Below are 13,333 nucleotides of genomic sequence, written 5' to 3'. Positions count from 1 at the left end.
TCTGTGGCACTTTTTACTTTTGACCACAATGAACTTACCACCACAAACACTTGGGTTTATCAGATCCAGGCTGCACAGTACACCTCTTGTCTTGGCTTTTCTTTTTGCACATTTATACAATTTGGGGTAAAATCTAGCTTACCTGTCACTTCACTTTGAAGTTATTCACTTTATTAGCACAAGGGGGCAGTGTAGTCCAAGATGGACATCTGATCTCCCCACAATGGCAGTGGTATAACTGGGGAGCATATCTATGTTCCCAGGGTCCTACGTTCCCCAGCACAGTATCCTCCTCATACAAAACGAAGAAGATCTTTAAAACGGTTTTATGTTCTCAGTGATGTTTTTGCCTTTAGGTCAAATGTTCAGTGTATGTTTCCCCAGTAGAAGTCAGCATGTTGAAATCACCCACTACAGCTGACAGCCTACTGAGGTTACACACCTTAAACCCTACACCCTCAAATTTTCTTGACTTAAGACATTGATATCCAGAGGTGTGGACTCAAGTCACGTGACTTGGACTTGAGTCAGATTCCAGTCACAAATTCGATGACTGCAGACTCAAATCATTAAAATCAAAAAAGGCTTGCAACTTGGACTTAAACACCAATGACTTGTGACTTCACTCTGACTTGAGCCTTTTGACTTAATACTTGATACCTAAGACGACCTTGAGTGTCATGAAAGGTGCCCAGAAATAAAATGTATTACTATTATTACCTTCCCACAAGCATAAAAAGAAGTGTGCCATCATTTCCTGAATCTACTCATGTTAATGCTATTCATTCCAAGCTAGTCGACGCCGAATTCCCCAGATCTACTTTGTTTGAACCAACCCAACAGCATCCAATCAAGTTGTAGGAGAAAACCATGAAGAACTGGCGTTTTGTTACTGAGCACCAGTTGGAAAACTGGTACCAAAGATATTTTTGTTTGCTTACAAAAACTAAGCAGTCGTCAACAATAAACAAATTGCAATATGCAAAAGGTTTCGGTCAAATATTACAGATGGAGACGCAAGAACGTCCAACTTTGTTCATGATTTGAAACTGCACAAAAAACAAAGAGGAAGGCGAGGCTAATATTGACATGGTTAACAAGCTAATGCTTAGCAAACATTATTACACTGTCATTAAAATGGCATTATATTTGGAGAGAAGAGCATTATGACTTGTATGAGGTTCAAAATTCAAAGTTTAAGACTTGGGTCTTGACATGGGACTTTTCAGATTTGGCTTGGGACATGATTAAAGACTTGCCTATCTTGGCTTGGTCCTTGACTCGGGGGTTGAGTGCCAAGACTTGAGGCTTACTTGTGACTTGCAAAACAATGACTTGGCCCCGACTCTGTTGACATCTCCATAGTGATTTACCATTCAAACTCCATTTGAAACAATCATATCCCTTTGGTTCTTTTGTCATTTGATCTGCGAGGCTTCCAGATTCTTACAATGTTATTTTTACATCAAGAGACACAGGACCCTTGGAACAAAGGGATGACCCCCAATGATTTTACACGATATCACCCTTTAATATATATTTTTCACTTTGCTGAAAGGCCTATGAATATGTATTCTCAGGCACTCTGCACCTCCAATGCACACATCTCGCTGTATGTGACAGCTTTTACATTTGTGTTGACTATCAAAAGGGTTCACTGTAGCGACAGTAATGTCTTGTTCTGCTGAGACAAAGAGCGCCATAGTTGCTGAAATGATAAAAGTGGGGACATGAGGTAGCAGAAGAAAGGATGAAAGCAATAGAGACTTCTGTGCTAAGTGCGCGATTAATAAAGAGGAGCTCAGATCAATGCTGGCGTATTAGAATGGGACCTGGCAGAGAGCTCCCCTTCATGTCCGGCCTGTGATACATGAAGAGGCCCATCTATCACTACGTCACATGTCAGCCATCAGAATAATGTGCAGGAAAGCACTTACCTCGGCAGCCCTGCCCGATTGTCTTCTGAGCTGTCAGCCCTTTTGGAAACACGCTGTTAGCGGTGTTCATGCAGAAAGAGACGTTTTAGATTAGTGTATAGCTGTTGTCAGAGCAGTTTTATGAGGAAGTGCTTTATGTCCACATCTCACGCTTCTGTGCCAAAACGATTATTTTTCCGTCTACTTTTCTTTCCATGATTTGTTCCCACTTGTCCGTCTGCTTGAGTTAGGTGAAGTTGTGTTTCTGAGGTCAGGGCTGCTCGGTTTAAATCAGTGCCACAGAGCTTCTAGCTTGTATTTACTCCTGATAACCCAGAGGCCCCCACGGACCCTATCAGTTTAACTGGTGTTGAGACCTCAAAGAGGGTCAAGGAGGACTGGGAGACGCGTTTCACACATACATGTGCAGATTTTACTGGAGAAACTAATCTAACAGCATCTAAAAAGCTATTTCATGGCAACTTAAATGCTTGTTCCATATTTAACGCAACACTCAGAGGAGCTCTTATACAGGGAGGGTGAGACTTTTCCAGGATTCTGCAAGGAGATAAACTCACACAACTTTAATTCCGTGGATTAATCATCAATGAGAGCATTGGTTGTAATCTCCTCATCTTGTATAGGCAGAGGAAAGCAGCTGACCCTGGAAAATCTTTTACCAGGACCTGCCTCAGATTAGGACACACGCATACAGACAGACCAACTTCCAGGCCACTGGTGCTCAAATGTCCAGACTCATCTTCCACAGCGCCTCACGGTGCACTGCAGTACACCCTATCCTTGACATTTCTGTGCCATCACCAACAATGCGCTGTGTACCCAATAAAATATCTGGTAACCAAATAAAGGGAAAGAATCTCTGCTGGATTAAGAGGAGACGCTCCGTGGGCCGTAACAGAGATGTCAAGGTGAATGTGAAATGAGAAAAGGATCAATGCCCTTCATTATGAGGAGCAGGTTTCATGAGACAGGCCAGAACAGGTCAGAGATTCCAGTGGAAAGCTATGAATAGAGTGCGTGGGAACCTACTGTGTCTGCCTCCTGTCGGTTTTCTTCGTATTGACACACGGGCTGAGCGGCTAAAGGTATGCTGAATGAGTGAACGAGTGACAGGGCCATTGTACGCGGAGGACAGAAGCAGGAGGATTAGTCTCCCTTTGACACTGAGGGCTGAGATGGTCCAGTGTGTGGAGGGAATCTGTCATCAGCTGAGCTGCAGGTGGTCCAGAGGTCTGAGCAGGGCATTTGACCCTGTGAGGCGAGAAAACAAGGCCAATTTTCAGCCCGGAGCAGGATGATATTTACCCTGGTTGCCTTGGAATCTGATTCTCTACACCTTCTCTCCTCACCTCGCAACATTGTTGTGGAGCCACTTTCGCTCGTCCCAACGGGCCTGAGCTCTGCAACGGAGATAATAATGGTCCCCCCCCCAACCCCTGCAGGAAGAGGAAACAAGATTATGGCTTTTCAATTAGAGAGAAACTCAGAAAACATGCGTGTCTGTGAGGTAGCAATGCACCACAAAAGGCCCACATTTCTTCCATTTTCAGATCCCTTGAAGCTCATTCAAAGGTGACCCGCAGATGACTGAATGTATTTCTGGGCCAAGCCAGCTCTGCTAAATCATGAGTCTCAGTAAAGTTTGGATGAGTGTCTTATAAGGGCGTGATGAGACAGGTCTAATAAAGATGACGGAGAGCTCTGCATGTCACCAGCCCCTGCCAGGAAACCCCAGTGATTAACGAGGGCCAGGACACCTCTGCTAATAAGACTCATCTCTTTAATTGGCTCTATGATATGGCTGTGCAAATGGCCCAAGGTGTGTGCGCGCGTGCGTGAAATGTGTGTGCAGTGTCTGTGCTATGTCCATTTGCCTACGCATGCAGGGGGTGTACAGGGTGTGTCTGCATGTGTATGTGTGGGAGGTTGGCCCATGCATGTGCCTGTGATTAACTTTCGCACTTCCTCTCAGCACTGATACACGCCAGAGATGAGGTAGGGGAGCCTCATTAGAAAGAGAGCACTTCTATAGCCGGCCAAGATTTAACACCTCACCCAATAATAATTTATTCAATCTATTCTTAAGTATTGCATGCGCTGGTAGATAGGGGTTAGGTTATGTAAGAGTGCGACAGTGCCTAGTTTGAATGTGATATGATGATAATTATAAATCCAAGGGAGACGACAGATGGTGGGGTACTTTAAAGGTTCAGCAGGTATAACTATTACTACTCTTCTGCTGCCAGATCAGTCCCCAGGAGAGCGTGAGGGGGAAAAAGGAAAAAAGTAGATGTCAAAGACAAGAAGAGAGAGTGCAGACACAGTAAGAGAGAGCTGGTCCTCGTTAGCACACTATTCGTCAGTCATGTGAGGTCAGAGAACCCTGAGGGGTGGTGTGTGACCCCTCACCTCTCACCCCTAACCCTCTGCCAGCACCTGGAGCTGAGGTATTTCCTCATAACATTTACTTGTTACATTTTGCCTCTGATTTTACGGCTCAGCTCAGCTCACGTTTTGAACCGAATACCCTCCAACAGTTGTAAATTTGAGCAGTATCTATAGAAAAAATATATATGCAGAAAAAATGTACCAGCCGGCTCCCCTCTCCGCACACTGACCGTATTTGCAGAGTGGGGAGTGGTTGACCCAGGGCGAATGGGAGTGGACGGCGCAGAGAGGAAGGAGGAAATGCAGAGAGGACAGGGAGGTACAGGAGACAGAATGGGAGGTGGAGGAGGGAGGTCAGGGTCACAGCTGTGATAAAGAGGTCAGGATGAAAGATTGTTGCTTCGGTGCGGCCACGAGGAAAATAAACATCCTCCTAAAAATAGTTGGGCGACCTGTTCATCTGTCATCGCTGTTGCTTCATCCAGGTGTGAGCAACTTTAGCTCTCGACAACAGGTCTGGAATCTGCTGACTGTCTCCGCTCAAACTAGGTTAATAATGTAAAAAATGTGTCCAAGGAGGCCTTAATCCGAACTTCTCTGGAGTTCATAGGCCCCTCGACAAACAGAGTCAGTGATTATCTTAACCCCTCCAATAAATATGACATGCCAGTCTTAACTTCATATCTGCCCCTGACCACTAAACCTTCACCTCTGACCTTTTTACCCCAACCTGAGCCGGTGACCTCCCTTCACTCCATATGTCTTAATTTCCCGTGAAGAATTTCTCCTGAGCTGAGCAGAGCTGCTTTGAGGAAAGTTTTTTTTTTTTTTGACTGGCTGATTGACAGATTGCAGTGTGAGCGAGCCCAAATGCTCAAGGCAAATAAGACAAGCCGGAACACAAATCCTCTCGCCTCCGTCTGCCTATCTTTCATTCTCTGTTTCTCTCTGTGCCCCCTCGCTTCTTCCGGTGCCCCTCCTTCCTTTATTTATGCCTGCAGAGCCACTTTGTTGTGCTTTTAGTGGCTGGGTTTGTAGATGGAGCAGATGCTGGAGCTGATATTCCCTGATCCTGCAGCGAGCCGAGATAAGAGCAGATTTATGCCAGAGTGAGGGAGCATGGGAGTAATTGCTGAGGCTTTGATGATGCGGCTGAGAGCACTCGTGTACCCTCGGCTTCTTACTAACAAGGACATCCTCAGATTTAGGAGTTTGTCTCCCTGGGTTTAAAATGTGTTTTTTTTTTTTTTTTTTTAGTGTATATCTTTGGTTGCCAAAGGTGTGTTTGTGCAACAGTGCGCGTTTGGGTGCAATGCTGCTCCCCCTTTGTTCTGCATGCACAAGTGTGTACATTAGCCGTGATTATTCTTTGTTTAAAAGGCGTGTCACAATTACAGCGTCGTGTTGTGTGCGTATGTGTGTGTGTGGGCATTACACACTACAGACTTCCTCCAGGATTTTTATGGCCTCTTTATTTATAGCTGCACAGACTCACGCTCAGCTGAAAACATATGACATAATCAGGATGACAGATAACATTCTATCGGCAGATAAGGTTATCTCAATGTGATTTTCTATGGTTCAAATATAGGCGTATTTTCCCAGGAACAGATGACAGCGTGTGCTGGATTTGAAATAAAGGCAAATTCAGATGATGTTTCTCTACAGTCATTATAAGGACCAGAGCGCCCGTACTACCTCTTAAAATATAAATACATGATCAAAGCTGCAGCGGCCTACGCCAATACACTGCACCTGCCAGGGGAAAAGAGGCAACGCTGATGAGGTTGTTGGGGGCTACTTTATTCTGTACCCTGATTAGAGGTGGACTCTAAATGGCTCTTCAGCCGAGCATTGAAGAGAGATGAATCATCTGTTCAGTGTCCCTGAGTGATGATGTCACTGAGGGCATGTCAGCGACACCCAGCAGCAACAATGACACGCTGATCCCAGGGGCTTTGGAGCCTGACCCGACACTTGACTGATGCAAGTGGGCTCAGACAGGACAGATACCTTTGTGAGGCATACACACACGCAATCGCACACATGCCAAAGCACACAATGCACACACAAATCTTATCTTTCTGCCTGCCCTGACCGTCAACCCGGGCCTTCCTGTTTTTCTCAGGGGCCCTAGAAAGATTCCAACCCAGTGGAGTCGTGTGAGGCTATTAGCTGTGCTGGGAGAGCCACTTTGAGGAGTATCTACTGTGGAGAGAGGGGTGATAAGTGGAAGATCATTAGAAGCCCTGAGCATGAGCCAAATAGAATTAGATGACGCAAGCCACAAGATCATAACATGGGCCAAAATCAGTAAGGACATTGGGATCAAATTAGACGCTAAATCCCTCTGTATCATTTAGCAACAATAATTTCTTCAACACGTCAGCTCTGTGGGCTACTTGTTTCAGTTCCAATCCCGCCGAAGAGCGCCAGCGCTCAGTTCAGAGGGGGAGAGCAATGAGTCAGATCCTCTGCTCCAATTATATCTGCATCCTGCAGTCTGCTCTTTTAAAGCAAACACACACACACACACACACACACACACACACACACACATCCTAACACTAGACAAAACACGCACACACACACACATACACACGGCCAGAAAGACACACTTTGAAATCCACACTGCACGCACAGCTGCCAAGAAATGCATGTAGCAGTCAGAAAATAACAGACTGGAAAACAGAATCACACATGCCGTGCAAGCACACACACACACACATATACCCACCACTTGAACAGGAGCTTGTTGACCATCACACAGCCAAGGGACTGTGAAGAAGAGAGAGGGGGGGTGAGCTCACAGAGGTCGCTTTGAAGTTTCTATTCAGGTCTTTGTCCCATTCAGGCTCCTGGCAGTAGACATCTCTACTAGAGGCCCGGCCCCTCCCATCGTCACACCGTCCCCTCACACACACACTCACACTCTCAAAAAGAAAAGAAGGCACGTCCGCAGGTCCTGTCCATCACACAGGCCTTAATTAGAGTGGATTCGAATGCACCCTTTTGTACCCTTCTCACTCTCTCCTCTTTCTTTAACCCCCACCCTCACTCATTTCACTCTCTTTCACCGGCTCCCACCCTCTCCTTTTCTCTCATTCCTCCCTCTCTCCCCTAACCCTTTTTCACTTTTGTTGCCCTCATTTTCTTGGCAGGGAGTGAGGCACCTCTCCAGACGTTTTCTTCTCTATGCCTTGAGCCCCCTTCTATCCCCCCTCTTCTCGCACTGCTCTCTCCCCCCAAGTCTGGAAGCTGAGTGTGACCTAATGTTTGACAGACAAGTAGCCTTGGAGAAAAGACTCATCTATCAGAGGCTTGTAATTCTATTAGAATGGACAGAACATCCCCCCCAGGCCAGCATTTGGCATATTCTCTCCATCAATTTAGCTCTTCCCTAAACCCTCCGGGGCCACCGGCCTACAAAATGCAGTTTACGCTAACAAATAATCACAGCCAGTTAATAATGTGTGTGTGTCTGTCTGGGTGCCTGCATGTCCTAACTTTCTACCGATTTTTTCATGGGGAATTGTCGAGTGCTGAGTTCTTTGATATTAAGCATCAAAGAACAATTTCTCTTTTCAAATTCTAATCTCATCTGAGAGACTAAAAAAGGTATAATGCAGGCAACTGTGGCGAGTTAAGATAGGAGGATCACAACCAGCTACTAATCAGGATTGTTATCGAGATCCCCAGATGTTTATATGTAGACAAAGATGGTTACACGAAACATCTATTGCCGTGGCTTGTTATCAGACCTAATTACTGATATGAGAGGAGAGAGGAGAGTCGAGAAGAGAAGAGAAGAGATGAGGTTTTGCTTACATCTCCTGCTGGGATGTTAAATTGAGGAGGACATGTTTAGCGCACATTGTTATTTGTCTGTAATCAGTGCTTTCCTGTCAGTCTTGATGGCTGAGATGAGAGGAGGAGAGGAGGTGGAGTGAAGCAAGAGAAGGAGAAGTGAGAGGAGGAAGATGTCTGGACAGCAATCAAGCGTACCGCAAACAGGAAATGTAAGTCTGCGGATGCCCCAGCTGTTGTGTTTGGCCTCGCTGCTGTTACAGTTAAATCAAAGCAGCAGGAATAACTCATACGACAACTTTTCAAGTGTCTGGCTCTCAAAATAGTTCGTTTACATTAACAGAGTTTTCCCACTGTTTCAAGCGGCCCAGTGTTTGGAGTGAATCCATGTTGTTTGCGTTCATGCCCTTGTGTTTCCTTTAGTGAACACTTTACTGTGTGTGAGGCGGACGGGAAACATGCTGCTGAGTGCTTGTGTGTATGTGTGTGTCTGTCTTTGTAAGGGTGTGTTGTCTCAGTGGTTAATGGCTGTTCGATATTGATTACAGCTGGAACGTCCGAGTCACATGTTCCTCGTCCTCTCCAGATAACGAGGGTTAACCACTTGACCCCGTGCATGCCAAAGGGGCTCCGCTCATACCTGGATCCATAGCCCCGGCTGAAGCCACATGTCCCACAGCTCCACAGAGGCCGCAGCCCTCTGGTCTCCAGCCTGGCCTGTAGATCACGGCCATGTCATGGAGCCACACCAGAGGGAAATGCGCCAGACTTCATTAAGGGCAGATTAAAAGCAAGAGGAGGCCACTTTAACTGTGATTTATTTTCACTGTGAGGTTGCTGGGTTGACTGCAGGACCGCAGCGGCTTCATCCTGGAATGATGATGTCATGGTTTCAGTGTTTGCGAAGTGTAAATAGCAGATTGGGAAGGAACTATGTCCTCGGCAGCAGAGTTCATCTTGGAGTTTCAGAGAGAGGAAAGCTACAGAGGATGACTAACTATTCTCCATTTCAGAGCTGAAAGAAATCAGTAGACGGTGAAGAGGATATTAATCTGCAACCATTTTGCTAATTGATATTCGTTTAAGTCATTAATCAAGTAAAAACTCTAAATATTCTCTCTTAATGAGAGGATTTCCTGCTTCTCTCTCTTTTATATCATTAGAAGCTAAATAGCCATGCTAATGGTTTTTCTGTCTGTTGGTCCACCACTTTGGTCCAGACTAAAATGTCACAAGTATTTTATAGACTGCGATGAAATTTGGTACAGGCTTTTGTGATGTCCAGAGGATGAAGCAGCCTGACTTGGTGATCCCCTAATCTTTTCTCTAGAGCCCCAATTGGGCTGACATATCTGCTTTTTAGTGAATAACCTGACAACTCTTGGATAGATTACCATAAGATTTGGTACACATATTTAAGGTTCCTAGAGGATGAATCCTCCTGACTGACCTGAATTTCCTGGTGTGGCATTGGCGAGTCAAGGTTTTTACTTATTTTATGAAATGGCTTAACATGGACTACAGTAGCTAGATTGGCACAGAATTTAATATAGATATTTATGTTCCCAGAGGATAAATCAGTATGACTATGCTGACTTTTTTTTCCTAGTGCCACAATTAAAATAACATTTGTGTTTAAATGTCAAGGGAAATGTCTCACCAACTATTAGACAGGTCGCCATGACATTTGATATACAAATTCATGCTTTCCAGAGGATGATCCCCCCTGACTTTTCCTTGCTTGCCCATGGCAGGTCAAAGTTTTCACTTATTTTAAGAAATATCTAAATCTAGAACATCTAGAACAGTAGATGTGTATGCACAAATCTTTTTTTGTAACAGATATGCATGGTTCCCAGAGGATATATCTTTATGGCTATAGTGACTTTTGCTCTAGTGCCACCTTGAAGTTGATGTTTGTTTTCAAATGTCAAGTGAAATGTATCAACAACTTTAGGATGGATTGCCATGAAATTTTGTATAGATATTCATGGTTCCCACAGGATGATTTCCTGACATTTCCTGGCATGCCACTGGCAGGTCAAGCTTTCACATCTTTGTAAAATATCTCAACATCTGCTAAGATGATTGATTGGCCTAAACTTTTATTTTTCCACAGACAGTCATGTTCCCAGATGATATATCTTTATGACTCTTGCTCTAGTGCCACCATGAAGTTGACATTTGCCTTCAATTGTCAAGTGAAATGTATCAACAACTATTTAACTTTGAATTAGCCTTTAAAGTTGGTATAGATATTCATAGTTCCCACAGGATGAATCCCCGTCTTCAGTGATTCCCTGATATTTCCTGGTGTGCCACTGGCAGGTCAAATCTTTTACTTATTTTGTAAAATAGCTTAACATTAACTACAGTAGATGGATTGGCACAGAATCTAATACCAAAATTTATTGTCCCAGAGGATAAATCTGTTCGACTATGCTGACTGTTTCTCCAGTGCCACAGTTAAAATTATATTTGTGTTCAAATGTCAAGGGAAATGTCTCAGCAACTCTTGCATGGGTTGCCATGAAATTTGGTATATTCATGGTTTCCAGAGAATGATTCCCCCTGACTTTGGTATTTCCCTTACATTTCCTGATGTGCTACTGGCAGGTCAATGTTTTCACTTATTTTGTGAAGTATCTCTCTTCTACAGAGGATGGATTGGCCCAAACTTTTCTTTTTTACACAGACATTCATGTTCTCAGAGGATATATCTGTATGACTTTAGTGACTTTTGCTCTAGAGCCACCATGAAACTGAGATTTGTCTTCAAACATCAAGTCAAATGTATTAACTTATAGGACGGGTTGCCATGACATTTGGTATACAAATTCATGCTTTCCAGAGGATGATCCCCCCTGACTTTTCCTGGCATGCCCGTGGCTGGTCAAAGTTTCACTTATTTTGGGAAATATCTCAACATGCAGAACAGTAGATGTGTGGGAACAAACCCTTTTTTAACAGATATGCATGGTTCCCAGAGGATACATCTTAATTACTATGCTGACTTTTACTCTAGTGCCCTCATAACATTGACATTTATGTTAAAAAGTCAAATGAAATGTCTCAACAACTATTACAGACTGCGCTAAAATTTCACAGACATATTCATGTCCTCCTCAGGATGAACTGTAATAACTGGTGATTAACAGCAATAAATATAATTTTAAATTGCAGCCTGACTCCATTTCGAAGGGTCTGAAAAGTGTCTGTGTAGGACCTTCTGTGGTATCAAAGTACATTCAGGCTATTTATAGAAGCACTAATCACAGCCACCTATACACATTAACATGATGACCTCATTCCTTGAGAATGCCACTATTTCATAGGTGGCTGTCTGAGGGGGGAAGAAAAATCAAATTACTTTCCATATGTGTGACTGAACATGAAGCTGCTCTCAATACACTCCTTTGTCCTTACATGTACTGCACTGTGTGTCACGTGGCACAGAGCTTTTATGTTTATGTAGCAAAATGTGGGCAGTCCATTATCTGTAACATATCCTCCATAATCCTCTTGTACTGTATATGATGATGTGTTGTTCTTTTGCCACGTGTACTGTCATAAAAGATTAGTTCTGATTGCTTCTCGAGGCAAATGTCTGTATTGTGTTGTACTTGGCTAATAATGTGTTTTTTATTCTGCTGCTTCCAGGCTTTGGTTTGATCACACTCTTACAACAACAGCATTGCATGTCCACCATCATCGTCCCTAAGCCATATTCCTATTGGCTATTCAGCTTAGGCCTGCAGCTGTGCCACTTGTCAAAGTTGTACACAGGAGGCGTCTCATTGGCTCGCAGCAGATCAGGTATCTTTACATGACCATCTGATTGGACTTTGAGGTATCAGGTATCCCAGACGTCCTGGTCATCAGACGGGACATGCCAGCTCTGTGGCAACTGGCCTGTGTTTGCTGTTACTATGACAACACAGTCTTTAGCAGGGCTCTTGAGGATGCAGCCATGGCAAAACTCCAACAGCACTTGTAGTATAAAGAACAACTTTAAGACCTCGGCAGCCTTTTTCGCTTTTCCATGCCCCTTGTTGAAGTTGCAGCCAATGAAGCCGTGACACTCCAACTTCTGTGGCCCCTGCTGTCACCAGCTCACACACACATGAAACACAAATCTAAATATTCTCAGATAATTATAGTGCACTATCATTTGTGTTTAAAGCTGACGTTGAGCTCATTGTTTCACAAAGATTTATGGTCCGTCAAAGCAGAACAGGATGCAATAAAATATAATTTCAGGAACCATAAGACATGTCTTTAAACGTTTCTTATCTTTCATTCCAATTATATTAAATCCACCTCCTGTATATCATGAATCGATTTCATCACAACCATTAGGGGGCGGCATTGATTGAATAAATGCACCAAAATTAAGAGAAACTCTCCTTCTCCGTTTCTCTCTCTCACACACACACATACGCACACAAAGGGGGCACAGACATGGACATGATCAATTATGTGTCAAGCATTTCTTCCTCAATGAATGAATGGCCCAATGACTATAGCCTACCGACCGTCTATTGTCTATTGACACTGGAGACTAAGTTCTCATGCAGTTCATTATCCCACAAGGGGACAACTAGAAAGAGATCCAAAGAGACCATTAATCATCATTCCTTTCAAAGAGGAGAAAGGAAAGGACCAAAATAACGGATACTGTAATGCTATACAGTAAATTCTAAAGATTCTTGTAGAATTGAACTGTACATAAATCTGGAGAGGTTTTACACTGAAATATGAGCCTAGCTATAGAGACAAACTATCACAAATTCACTTATCCTACCTACCACAGACATAATAAGAATCCCCTATGGCAAGAGTTTGATAGGCCTATATTGTAGGAATGTTATGGCATAAATGTTAAATCCTGGGTCCCGAGGGATAAGCGGGTCCTGGGCTTAACGGGGCCAAAGTTTTTTCTCCTGTAGCCACTTTTACGCACGCTCCAACAGCCTATCATGCTCATTTTCCTCACCAAAGCTTTCAGTATGACGAATAACTCCAAAGTCCATTTCAATTTGGGTCGATGGCTCGGACCGAGGTGGTGGGGGAGTGGAGATGTGGGGTCAACCCAATAACAGACTCCCTCCCCTCCCTCCTCCCACCCCTCCACGTCCCCATAAATTGCCTTCGCTTCCTGCTTCCAAGTTCGGACAGAGCGATGTGATTGGCCGCGGCTC

The sequence above is a fragment of the Epinephelus lanceolatus genome, chromosome 7, assembly GCF_041903045.1.
Source record: "Epinephelus lanceolatus isolate andai-2023 chromosome 7, ASM4190304v1, whole genome shotgun sequence".
Lineage (NCBI taxonomy): Eukaryota > Metazoa > Chordata > Actinopteri > Perciformes > Serranidae > Epinephelus > Epinephelus lanceolatus.
Note: the sequence above shows the minus strand (reverse complement) of the source record.